General features: G+C 36.5%; 1 pseudogene; it reads left to right on the top strand.

The window, feature by feature from the left end:
* Positions 1-14664, top strand: part of LOC124974484 (gamma-glutamylcyclotransferase-like) — a 61681-nt pseudogene that overhangs the window by 4050 nt on the left and 42967 nt on the right.

Genomic DNA, 14664 nt, shown 5'->3' with positions numbered 1-14664 from the left:
CCAGGGGAACCTCATACTAAGTGAAATAAGCCATTTGAAGAAGAACAAACACTGCATGATTCCACTTAGATGGAGTATCTAAAACAGTCAAAATCATAGAAACAGAGAATAGAATGGTAGTTTCCAGGTACTAAGCAAAGGAAAATGGAGAGTTGTCATGTAACTCATGTAAAATTTCAGTTACAGAAGATAAATAAGTTTTAGAGATCTGCTTTACAACTTTGGGCCTACAGCTAATATGTTATTGCACACTTAAGAATTTGTTAAGAAAGTGGATCTCATATTAAGTGTGTTTTATCACCACAAAAAGTGTGTTAAAAACTGTTATGTGATCACACCTCATGATATTGTAACATGCATCTATTTCATATATGTACAAAAATTATATCATAATACATAAAAAACTATGTATGATTTGTACTTATAGAAGAAATATATTTTAAAGCTGCATCAATTTAACAAATTGCATCTCATTATCTATTAAGCACCCATTTGGACTTTCTTAACATGATGAGTATCTCTGGTTTGTTTCTTGGACAAATCAATGATATCTACTCCACTATAATAGAGATTTTCAAAACACCTGCAGAAGCTTTTCTGTGGAAACACCACTGATTTTCCAAGTCTAGTAATCCCTGCAAAGCTGATTTTTGAAAGAATAAAAATTATATAAATAATATTGTTTAATTATTTCCTGATTATCTGTCCAAAACATTAATAAATTAGAGATACAATAATTGTTTTCAAATTTGCTTTGAATATTATATTTTCATATTAATTTCAAATAGATTTGAGATCCAGATTTATCATTGTCTTCATTATAGACACAATTTCCTTATTACAATTTTTCTTTTTTTAGTCATATGATTCTTGTCATTATTTTTAGATGAAAATATTTTATCATTATTTCCATGGTGATTCATGTAACAGTTTATCCAAGTTTGTCTTCCCTAAAGTAACAGGGAACAGCAAAACTTCATGTCCTTGAACACCCCCAATCTGTTCCCAAAAACCTTGCCAAGTTAAGGGAACAAAGAGAACAAACCTGGGCTGCAAAGACCAGATATGTATTATTGCAAAGGACCTGGGGTTTTCTCTTATGCACAATGGGAATTAGGAATGGTTAGTGCAATCTGTAGAAAGCTACTTTCTTTTTTTTCAATATTTTTTTAGTTGTTGATGGATCTTCAATTAATTATTATGTGATGCTGAGAATCAAACTCAGGGCCTCACACATGCTAGGCAAGCACTCTACCACTGAGCCACAACCCCAGCCTGAAAGCTACTTTTTTACATGTACACCAGAAGCGTTGCTCATTAGGATACTGGCCAGACACACTAATCAGCTAATGCTAATGATGTCACTGCTTCTGCAGTCTAAGATATAAAACCCCTGAGTAGGGACTGACACAGACTGAGGGCAATGTGGAAAGAATATGGGTCAATAGTCCAGCTGGCCACCAGTGGACAAAGGGCCAAGAGGAATAGAGGTAGTGGTTGGCAAAGCACCATGAGGTGAAAGGTGCTATCTGCAAGCCTGTCACCACTAAACTCTTCTTGGTACCAGCACTGCTCTCTTGTGAGTTTTCCCCAAAAAATCGTATGTCTCTCATGCTGTCTCTGGGCACTTTCTTTGGCTTTCCCACAATGTACTCCACTGCCCTGACACAACTGGGCTATGGACATAATAACAACTATGATGACATTTGACTTTATCAACCTTTATAGTAACCAGACTTTAGGGCACTGACCTTTTTCATATCACTGTTAGGTTATAAAATTATATTCATTGATAATCTTATGCAAGAACAGGATCTTCTGTTGATCTCCTCCATTGAGGTCAAAGAAATGTCAATATTCTCTGGTTTGCTTATCCTGTCATGGGCTGAGCAGAACTATCAGAACAAATGCTGTGTTTCAATGTGGAGAAGATGTATGTGTGTAATACACTGCTAATGTTCTTAAACTTTTGGAAATCCTAAGAAACAGTTATTTTGATTTCTCTGCATTTGTCTCTCTTGTCAATAAATCAGATTACTTGTTAATTATTTCTCTAAGTTATCCCAGGTCAATTATTGTATTTAGGACTGTCCTATAAGCAAAAAGAAATTTCTAGGGCTCGTAGTCCAAAACATCAGACATAACATAGAAGAATTATTTAAAAGAATGTCTTTTAATATGTTGCTTGTTGTATTTATTGATAACTTTTCATTCAAAAACTTACTAACTTAATGTGTTGAGTGCTTAGTCTCATCTGAGGACTAACATTCATAAAAATAAAATGCCTCATTAGTGTATATTTGTACAGTCACTTGCCACATAACCAAATTTTGTTCAGTAATGGACCACACATCTGTGGACATCTCATAAGCATATGTTGCCTAGTGATATCATAGCCATCTAGGTCTGAGCACACTCACATTACAATTAAATCAACAATGATGAATTTCTCAGAATGTACCCTTGTTGGGCTGAGAATACAGTTAGGTTGGTAGAGTGCTTGCCTTGCATGCAAGGCCTTGAGTTTAATCCCCACCACCACAAAAAAAATAATATACCCTTGTTGATAAGCAGTGTTCAACTGTACCTACTGTGTGATAGTTGTGTATAGAAAATAATCCACCAGATTCTGAATTTCTAGGAAAAGTAGGTATTTTTCAATGTAGCAGTACGTTCTCTAGAGGGTTACAGTGAATTTAAGTACTAAAATCTATCATGTCCACACCTTATAATCAAGATCTAAAGCACTGGACTCTCCCTCTGCCTGGAAACGGTGAGTGTGCTTGTCCACTGTGAAGTTGATGTGTGTATGAGGGGCTTGATGAGAATAGAATGCCAGTGCTGGACATTCAGCAGGCTGTCCAGGGTGAGGACATCAGGAGAGGGCACATTAGCATTACCTGAAAAGAGAGGAAAAGTCAACGTAGTATTATTCTATTTGGTCAATACTGTGGTTTCTACTAGGAGGTTTGTTGCAGCAATTACACTTTCCTTATAGTCTCCTATCCAAACAACTAATCAGCTAGTGTAATGTTAATCCTAAACACAATCTACTTTTTGATCTTTGAGCAATTTTTGATCTTATTTTTCTTGTTGCTGATTATATTTTCATTTAATTTGAAAATATTTTCTTCTTAGGAAAGAAGAAAACTAATGCTACTACTTCTAAATTTTAAATGATCCATTCTTATCTTTGAGATTATCAGGTTATTTTTTAACAGTTGATAATGGTCTTATACAATTATCAAACTATAATACTGCTTACATAAATCTGTGGTTAAAAGAGGCACAACACCTTAAGACACCCAACTTTAGAATGAACATGTTCCTCTTGCTTAAATGGTTCCCATTTATACCAGCCACTCCAAGGAATTATTTATAAGGCCTTCATTCATTCTTAAGTGAATTGGTTTCAGTTTAAATTAACTAGTTAAGAAAAAAAATTAAGTATAAAAAGCATTTTCATTTAACCAATCACATTTTAAAACTAATGCCTTGCCCTTTTACCTTAAGGAACAAGATGAGTTTTCCTTTAACTAATTCCAGGGCAATATGTTTGCCATTTTGTTCTTCTCTCTAGAGTAGAATCTCATCACTCTGCCTGGTTTTAAATTTCAAAGAAATAATCTTCTTCACTAGACTTGCGGATTTCTGATTAATTGTGTACGACAAGAAACTTTTCTTCCCATCAAAATTAATCATCTCAGATCCTATAATGAAAGACATCAAAAACTGATTTAGGTATACTTTCATTAATGCATTGAAATGTATAAGTCAACACATATACATATGTAGTGTATTTCTGGTTTATTTAACATAGGTGGAAATATCCACTACACACTTCCTCTTGATACCAGAATCAACAGATATCATCTCCCCTGTTTGCTTTTTCTGACATTTTTCAAAAACATTATCATTAAGAAGTATTTTTGTTCATCTCTTTCCGGTTGCACCTATCTTCGTATTTGCTTTTCTCATTCTATAAAAAGTGAGGATCCGGGAAGAAGTTGAAGTCTATCCCCCTTGCACAAAGTCTTCCTGTATATCTTACAGTCATTCAACACTACCCATGTTTGGAAAGGATACAATAGTTGTCACTTACTGGTAAAAGGTGTCACTCATTGTAAATGGCTTAATTCTTTGACCCAGTGACTTAGACATTTAACAGTTCTCCTTTTAATATACTTGTGTTCAGTCATAAAAGTCATGTATGCACACCAGGATTCACTTAATGCCATTTTAAACTCATCTGAAGGGCATACTAATACTAATGTGTACTTTTTCTCAACACTGTGTCTGAGTCAGATCACAAAAAGGGCATACCTATTTTATGTTGCACTTCAGTAATTGTGAAGGTCATTCCACTGGGATGCTGCTGTTTTTCTCTGAACTTACTGACAAAGTCTTATCTTTTTGATATCAATACTACTTTTAATGGTTCAAGTCAAAAAGTTAAATTTTATCATTAATATACAGGGCTTATTTTAAGTAACTGCCTAGCATGTATAAAGTCCTTGGTTTGATGCCAAGCAGAACACACTCACACACACACAACATCAATAAAAAACAATTGCATGACTAGGGTTTTGACTCAGCAATTGCCTAGCATGTGTGAGGCCCTGGGTTCGATCCTCAGCACCACATATAAAAAAATAAAATAAAAGTTCATTGACAACTAAAATTTTTTTTAAAAAATTGCTAATAGAACAGTATAAAAGAGTTCATACAGTGTGGCACCATGACCCAATACTATAATCCCAGGGACAAGGGAGGCCAAGGCAGGAGGATCCCAAGTTTGAAACTGAGCAATTTAGTAAGACCCAGTCTCAAAATAATAAAATAAAATAAAATTAAAAAGAACAGGAAATGTAGCTCAGTGGTAGAGAATACTACCTTTAATCACTAGTACTAAAAAAATGATTGATTAATTAAGTATTATTTTTTAAAAGGAGTTCATATTGCCTAGAAAAAAATCTCTTATATTTTTCATATTTCACAAGCAAAAGAATGGAGAAATGTCTTTTAAAAATATATATGTAGAGTTGGGGATATAACTCAGTTGGTAAAAAACTTGCCTTGCAAGCACAAGGCCCTGGATTCAATCACCAGCATGATTAAAAAAAAAAAAAAAAATATATATATATATATGTGTGTGTGTGTGTGTGTGTGTGTGTGTGTGTATGTGTGTAATAAATGAAGACAAAGCAAATAAAAAGTAAATTTGGCTTTCAAAACAATGTTATTTACTTTCACAGAAAGTTGTGGCCAATTTACTCATGGACATACATTTCATTTAGACTAAACTATTTCTATCAAGTCATTTATGTTCACAACACAAAAAGATTCATTCATTTTGTGTAGTTGCCTTTTTATAAAATTCAGAAGTTCAATTCACATATATAGTGTGTAATGCATAGATAACGCATTGTTTTGAAATATTGTAAACTAAATACTTACTCTTCATTTTGTAATTAAATAGAATGTGCCTTGTAAGAATATAACTATTCAAGTTCAAATGAAGTTCTCTAGCTTATTAGATGGCAATAAAATAATGAAATCCTGATATTGGATAATTTAAATATTTTCATATTTTAGCAGTACATATTCCTATGTATGTCACTGACTGCATTATAAATAACTAAGGCTGGGAGATACAAGCTCAGATCTTCTTGAACAGGTTCTTGATTGCTGCTTCAATGATCTGAGAATATCAGACCCTAACTTCTTCACTCTTCCAAATCGGACTCTGCCAGTGATTCTTCAGGTAGTTTCCAGGAGCCTTGGTCTCAGACTAGGGTAGCACAGTTGATCTTTCTTGTTCTGGGGCTTCTGCATCTTGGATTGCAAAGCTGTTTGTTCTTCCAGCTCTCCAGCTGCTGATGGCCATCATGGACTATCCAGCCTCTAGTCATGACTCAGGATTCAAGAAGAGGAGGTATTGAGAGACTCGGGACAATTTCAGAGCCACTGGGTGAGTATCTCCTACAGGGAGAGGCTATCCAGATGGGGCCATAGTCCCAGAATGCAGGGAACTTAGTTGAGTAGAGTTGCCCAGTAAGACTACCCTGCTGGAGCTGTGAACCCAGAAAACTGGGAGCATTGTAGAGGAGGGGCCACTCAGTGAGAGACTTCGGCACAGAGCAAGGGTCCCAGAACTGGCATCAAGCAGCTTATTGGAGGAGGGCCAACAAGCAAGAAACTTTGATGCAGGTCAAGGCTCCCTGGCCTAGGTGTTAATTCCAGACCCCAGGGAACGTCTCAGAGGAGACCTGACAAGCGAAAGTCTCACTCACAGGATGAGGCTCCCTGGCACAGGAGATAGGTTCAGACCCCTGGGAACATCACAGAGGAGGACTGCACAGCCCAGGTGATGGTTCTGGACCGAAGGAAACTTCTTCAGAGGAGAGCTGCCCAGTGCTACTTCCCCACCAGATAAGTCTTCCCCATTGGGGGAGGCTTTACCAACAGGGCAGTAGAATCAGAGACACAGGCCCAGACCAGCCATGCCCCAGTCTGCAGCCTAGTCCCCCTTTTGACTGACCATTGGTCAACAAGTGGAGGTAACTCTGCCCACTGACAGGGAAAATACCCCAACTGAAGTCTATCACCCCAAGAGGGACAGCTTCCTGTGGAGCACTGCATTATTAAATTCCTCCAAGACTTCAAGCTACTGAAGGCTAGGAGGTGAGATATTGGAAATCTACAGGGACACTATAAGTCAATAGAGGAAATCTGCAATATCTCAGAGTTTCACTACTAGAGGGCTAGATAGTTGATCAATATGAGAAAACAAGGGAAGAAAATGTCCTGAAAATCTTAGATGCTACATCAATAAAATCCAGTGACAGAATGTCAGAAGAAATGTCAGAAGGAGAGTTCAGAATGTACATAATTAAAAGGATTAGAGAAGCAAATGCAGGCTTTGAATGAATGTATCAATCAACAGTTAAAAGAGCAAATGCAGGAAGAAAAAGATCATTTCAATAAAGAGTTAGAGATACTGAAAAAACAAACAAACAGAAATCCTTGAAATGAAGGAAACAGTAAACCAAATTAAAAACTCCATAGAAAGCATAACCAATAGGATAGAACACCTGGAAGACAGAACCTCAGACATTGAAGAAAAAATATTTAATCTTGAAAACGAAATTGACCAAACAGAGAAGATGGTAAAAAATCATGAACAGAATCTACAAGAATTATGGGATATCATGAAAAGGCCAAATTTAAGAATTATTGGGATTGAGGAAGACTCAGAGAAACAAACCAAAGGAATGAACAATATATTCAATGAAATAATATCAGAAAATTTTCCAAATCTGAAGAAAGAAATGGAAAATCAAAAACAAGAGGATTATAGGACTCCCAATGAACAAAATTACAACTGATCCACACCAAGGCACAGTATAACGAAAATACCTAACATACAAAATAAAGACAGAATTTTAAAGGCTGCAAAAGAAAAGAGTCAAATTGCATTCAAGGGGAAAACAATATGGATATCAGCAAATTTTACAACCCAGACCCTAAAAGCTAGAAGGGCCTAGAACAACATTTTTCAAGCTCTGAAAGAAAACAGATGCCAACCAAGAATCTTATACCCAGCAAAACTTACCTTCAGATTTGATGTCAAAATAAAATCTTTCCATGATAAACAAAAGCTAAAAGAATTTACAAAAACAAAGCTGGTGCTACAGAACATTCTCAGCAAAATATTCCATGAGGAAGAGATGAAAAACAATGATGTAAATCAGCAAAGGGAGGAACTACATTAAAGGAATAGCCAAATAAAGAAGACACAGAGTCATGTTAAAAAAGAAAAATGAGTCAAATGACTGGGAATACAAATCATATCTTAATAATGACCCTGAAGGTTAATGACCTGAACTAATCAGTAAAAAGACATAGACTGGCAGATTGGATTAAAAAGAAACATCCAATAATATGCTGCCTGAAAGGGACTCATCTCATAAAAGAGATATCCATAGACTAAAGGTGAAAGGATGGAGAAAAACATACCATGCACATGGACTCAGCAAAAAAGGCAGAGTATCCATGTGCTCATATTAGATAATATGGACTTCAAGCAAAAGGTAGTCAAAAGGGATAAAGAAGGATATTTCATACTGCTTAAGGGAAGCATAAATCAGCAAGACATAACAATCATAAATATCTATGCCCCAAACAGTGGCTTATCCATGGACGTCAAACAAATCCTTCTCAATTCCAGGAATCAAATAGACCACAACACAATAACACTAGGTGACTTTAACGCACCTCTCTCCCCACTGGACAGATCTTCCAAACAAAAATTGAACAAAGAAACCATATATCTTAATCACACAATCAATAATTTAGACTTAATGGACATTCATAGAATATACCATCCAACAAAGTGTGAATACACTTTCTTCTCAGTAGCACATGGATCCTTCTCTGAAATAGACGTTATATTATGCCACAAAGCTACTGTTAACAAATACAAGAAGATAGAGATACAACCTTTTAATCTGTCAGATCATAAAGGATTGAAATTAGAAATAAATGACAGAATAAGGAACAGAAACTACTCCAACACATGGAAATTAAATTATATGCTGTTGAATGATGAATGGATAACAGAAGACAAAAGGGGGAAATAAAAATTTCTTACAGGTAAATGATAACAAAGATACATCACATCAAAATCTTTGGGACATTATGAAAGCAGTTCCGGGAGGAAAATTTATTTCATGGAGTGCATTCAATAAAAGAAGAAAAAAATCAAAATATAAATGACCTAACACTATAGCTCAAACCCTAGAGAAAGAAGAACAGAGCAACACCAAAAGTAGTAGAAGACAGGAAATAGTTAAAGTCACAGATGAAACCAATGAAACTGAAACAAAAGAAACAATCAAAAAATTGACAAACTAAAAATTTGGTTCTTTGAATAAACAAACAAAATTGATAAACCCTTAGAACACTAACAAAGAGAAGGAGAGAGAAAACTCAAATTACTAAAATTCAGAATGAACAAAGAAATATCATGACAGACACAATTGAAATACAAAACATAGCTAGAAACTATTTTGAAAATCTATACTCCAACAAAACGGAAAACCTTGAAGACATCAGGTTTCTAGAGGAATATGAATTACCTAAAATGAACCAGGAAACACACAATTTAAATAGATAAACTTCAAGTAATGAAATAGAAGAAGTCATCAAAAACCTACCACCAAAGAAAAGTTCGGGACCAGATGGGTTCTAAGCTACATACTATAAAACCTTTAAGGAAGAGATCATTCCAATACTCCTCAAAGTATTCCGTGAAATAGAAGAGGAGGGAACCCTCCCAAACTCATTCTATGAAGCCAATATCACCCTGATACCTAAACCAGACAGACACACATCAAGGAAAGAAAATTTCAGACCAATATTTTTAATGAACATCAATGCGATATTCTCAAAAAAATTTTAGCAAATTGCATACAAAAATATATGTAGAAGATAGTGCACCACAATCAAGTGGCTTTTATCCCAGGGATGCAAGGTTGGTTCAACATCCAGAAATCAATCAATGTAAATCACCATATCAACAGACATAAAATCAAGACTTACATGATTATTTTGATAGATGCAGAAAAAACATTTGATAAAATACAGTACCCCTTCATGCTCAACACACTAGAAAAAATAGGAATAGTGGGAACATTTCTTAACACTGTAAAAGTCACCTATACTAAGCCCATGACCAATATCATTCTAAATGGTGAAAAACTGAAAACATTACCCCTAAAAAATAGAACAATTCACGGATGCCCTCTTTCACCACTTCTATTCAACATTGTCCTGGAAACTCTAGCCAGAGCAGTTACACAGACCAAAGAAATTACAGGGATACAAATAGGAAAAGAAGAACTCAAACTATCCGTATTTACTGATGACATGATTCTATATTTAGAGGAACTAGGAAATTCCACCAAAAAAATAGCAGGATATAAGATCAATGCTCATAAATCCAATGCATTTTTATACACAAGTGATGAATCTTCAGAAAGAGAAATTAGGAAAACTACCCATTTCACAATAGCCTTGAAAAAAAAATACTTGGGAACCAATCTAACAAAAGAGGTGAAAGACTTCTACAATGAGAACAACAGAACACTAAACAAAGAAATTAAAAAAAACTTTAGAAGATGGAAAGATCTGCCATGTTCTTGGATAGGAAGAATTAATAATGTCAAAATGACCATACTACCAAAAGTGCTATACAGATTCAATGCAATTCCAATTAAAATCCCAATGATGTACCTTACAGAAATAGAGCGAGCAATCATGAAATTCATCTGGAAGAATAAGAAACCTAGAATAGCTAAAGTAATCCTTAGCAGGAAGAGTGAAGCAGGGGGCATCACAATACCAGACCTTCAAGTATACTACAAAGCAATAGTAACAAAAACGGCATGGTATTGGCATCAAAATAGACAGGTAGATCAATGGTACAGAATAGAGGACACAGATACAAACCCAAATAAGTACAATTTTATCATACTAGACAAAAGGGCAAAAAATATTCAATGGAGAAAAGTTAGCCTGTTCAAAAAATGGTGCTTGGAAAACTGGAAATCCGTAGGCAGCAGAATGAAACTAAACCCCTGGCTCTCACCCTGCACAAAACTCAACTTAATATGCATACCAGAGAACCTTCATCTTATAGAAGAAATAGTCGGTCCAAATCTTCAACATGTTGGCTTAGAATCAGACTTCCTTAACAGGACTGCCATAGCACAAGAAATAAAAGCAAGAATCAATAACTGGGGTAGATTCAAATTAAAAAGCTTTTTCTCAGCAAAGGAAATCATCAGTTGTGTGAAGGGAGAGCCTCCAGAGTGGGAGTAAATCTTTGCCACTGATACTTCAGATAGAGCACTAATCTCCAGAATACATACAGAACTCAAAGAACTCTACATCAAGAATACGAATAACCCAATCAACCAATGGGCTAAGAAAATGAACAGACACTTCACAGAAGAAGATCTACAAGCAATCAACAGATATATGAAAAAAATGTTCAACATCTCTAGTAATAAGAGAAATGCATATCAAAACAATCCCAAGTTTCCATCTCACCCCAATTAGAATGGCAATTAGTAAGAATACAAGCAGCAATAGGTGTTGGAGAGGATGTGGGGAAAAAGGTACACTCATACATTGCTGGTGGGGCTGCAAATTAGTGCAGCCACTCTGGAAAGCAGTATGGAGATTCCTTAGAAAATGTGGAATGCAACCACCATATGACACAGCTATCGCACTCCTTGGCCTATACCCAAAGGACTTAAAATCAGCATACTGCAGAGATACAGCCACATCAATGTTCATAGCTGCTCAATTAACAATAGCCAGATTGTGGAACCAACCTAGATGCCCTTCAATTTTTGAACGGATAAAGAAACTGTGGTATATATATATACAATGGAATATTACTCAGCCATAATGCGAATAAAATTATGCAGGCAAATGGATGAAATTGGAGAGTATCATGCTAAGTGAGATAAGCAAATCTCAAAAAAACAAAGAACGAATAATCTCACTGATAAGTGAATGATGACACATAATGGGGGGTGGGAGTGAGGCAAGAATGGAGAAATGAGGGACTTTACAGAGTGAAAAGAGGGGTCGGAGTGGGGCGAAGGAAAAATGATAGAATGAGTCAAACAACATCATCCTATGTAAATGTATTATTACACAAATGGTATGCCTCTACTTAAAGTACAAACAGAGAAACAAGATGTATACCATTTGTTTGCAATAAAAATGAATTAAAAAGAATAACTAAGGTTTGCTTTTGCAGTTAGCTAACAAGGTAATCTTTGTTCTGTACCTCCCTGTTGCCACTATGGTTTTGCGATAGTTAAATGATTAAGCATTAGGGACTTCTGGAGTGTTTGGTGCTCATAGACTGCTAAGATGCAGCCCAGAGTTTCTGACTGAACAGGTCTTCACAACCGAGAATTTGCATTTCAAACAAATTTCCTCCTGATGTTCATGCGCTTGAATTGGTGACCATACGTTGAGACCCATAGCTTTAAACCACCAAAATTATATTTCATCGGTTTTCTGCTCTTTTGGTTTTCTTGGGAAGGAACGGTTGGTTTTGGATGAATTGCCCAGGGTGTGGGTCCTTGCTGCTGGGATCATGCTATATTTAGAGTGTCCCCACGGGGCACGGTTGGGTAACAGGTTGTCTTTGCATGGTCGGGGAACTTCCTGAGCTTGTCAGGAACATGACCTGAACTGTGAAGGCAGGATGTGTAAGAAGCCCAGAAGCCAGCTCACCTGAGCCTCCCACTCCCTGGTCAACATGGCATCTGAAAAAGCCTCCCTCAGGGCATTGTTACATTTGATCACAGAATTTTTCCATGGTCATACAACCAATGAAAGAAAATGTGAGATAACGGAGGTTCATAATTACCTTGCCCAGCAAATAGAATCCTGGAGATTCTGCCTGTTTTCTCTACAGCACCAGAAACGGCTAGGTAATGATGTATAGTTTAACAATTTTGGGAATCTGATCAATAATATGTGGTTTGGGGTCTCATCTCATGATAAGATGGAAATCTGTAACTGCCTGTCCATACTCCTTTTGGCTCACCATAAAACCTTACCTTACTTTATCCTGACCAAACTCTGTAAAGTTATTGTTGATGCAGGACATAAGGATTGGCCCATGTTCTACCATCATTTTTTTTACTAACTTTTTGCAGTTGATCCCGTCCTCTGTAACAGTCCCCCTCAGGCTGATCATGTTGGAGCCAACTTCGGAAGAGCTAGCTTGTCCTGGTGAGGACCTCAGATGTGGCTTGGAAGGAGGAGTTGCAGAAGCTGCTGCTGCACCAGGTTTAGAAGGTGCTTGGGCTCCTGGCAGGTATCTTGGATTGTCTGGGACAAACACAATGCTACTGCTCCACTACTCCACCACCATCCCTGACCTTGGGAGAGAGTGGTAACTTACTGAGTAACCTTTTGCAAAGTCCTACTTCAGCCAAATTCCTTTCTGTGCTTTAAAAAATTCATCTCAGGCTGGGGATGTTCCTCAGTGGTAGAACCCTTGCCTAGCATGTGTAAGAACCTGGATTTGATTCCCCAGCACCACCAAAAAGAAAAAAAGTCTCATGGCATTTGTTTTATGAGTAACTCATCTCCTTAGAAAGAGAAGTGATGGTAAGATTCAGGGATACTATGTTCTTTTAATTTCCAGTGACAACCTTTCTCTAGCTTATTAAACCACTGTTTGAATGACTGAGACTTGGCAAATGCAATTTTTGCAAATTTCTATTCAGTTAGTAATTCATTGTGATTACTACTACTATTAATTAAGCTATGGAAAATACTCTAAAGTAACTTTTTGTAATAAACTTCCCAAAAAGCAATGAAAATCTGTATGAGGAATTTGGTTAAGTATGCTTCATTTCTGACATGCTAAGATATGAAAAATAACGTGGTGTATGATTACATTCATGTGTAATATCCAGATTAGGTAAATCTATGGAGATAGGAAAGTGGGTAGTGGTCAGAAGCTAGTGGAAGAGGAGAATAGGGGGTGACTGTCTCATAAGTAGAGGGCTTACCTTAATGAGTATGTAAATTTTACTTCAATAAAATATAGTTTTAATAAATATTAGGGGAAAGAGTAGATAGATCCTCTCTGAAAGGACATAGCCTTATTACAAATTCAGATTTCCTAAATTACTAATAATTAGCCTTAACTCTGAAAACTAGAGGAAGCAATCCCTTAGACTTATCAATGAGAGAAGAACCAGAACATATCTTGAGCCTTTTTAATTAACAAATTTAATACTCATGGTGTGTGTGTGTGTGCATGCTGTGATCATATATGTGTATGTATATGTGTGCATTTTTTGGGAATCATACATGTGTGTGTATGTGTGTGTATATACATTTATTCATATCTGTTTATCCATAAATGCTCTGGGCTGATGCTGGAAGTGAAAAGTTGTGTTGGTGTTATTCAGGGTCTTCAGTATCTTTCCTTTAACCTCACAAACAATCACAGTGCACTCAATAGGAGATTGACTAATTTGGCACACTTTTGAGAAGATCAGTTTGGATGCATGTGGAGAGTGCATGACAGGAGTCAAGCATAGGTGTTGGTATCTCTGCTGAGGGCCAGAACAGGTCAGTTGGTGGAAGATATGAGGACAGAGACTTCATGGCTGGATTTGAAGCAACCTTATGAGAAGGACAAGAATGGATGATGGGAAAGAAAGATGTCAGGGACACTGCTGGGTCTGCTTTGCACATCTGATGAGATAATACCCTCACCCATAGGACCAGGTGTGGAGTCAGGGGTTCATTTCACACATGGTGGGTCTGTGGTATATTTGGTGATTCCTGATGAGGTGGACAAGCAATTAACACTTCCAAGCTGAGGCTGGGGCTGCATTACTCATTCTCTTCATAGGTGTTAACAGAAATCACTGGCATGGAGGGGATGTATTATTAGATTTTAAAGTGAAATATATATCTATTTCTAGTTGATTGGGGGAAGACCTTGAAGCAATGGTGGATGTAAAGTTGTAGGTCAATGTTAAAACTAAAAGGGGAGAAATACTAACATTTAGGTTAAATACAAAATTACATTTAGGCTAAACACAAAGA

This window comes from Sciurus carolinensis, unplaced genomic scaffold, assembly GCF_902686445.1.
Source record: "Sciurus carolinensis unplaced genomic scaffold, mSciCar1.2, whole genome shotgun sequence".
Taxonomy (NCBI): Eukaryota; Metazoa; Chordata; class Mammalia; order Rodentia; family Sciuridae; genus Sciurus; species Sciurus carolinensis.
The sequence above is the reverse complement of the archived record's forward strand: the minus strand, read 5'-3'. Positions and strand labels throughout refer to the sequence as shown.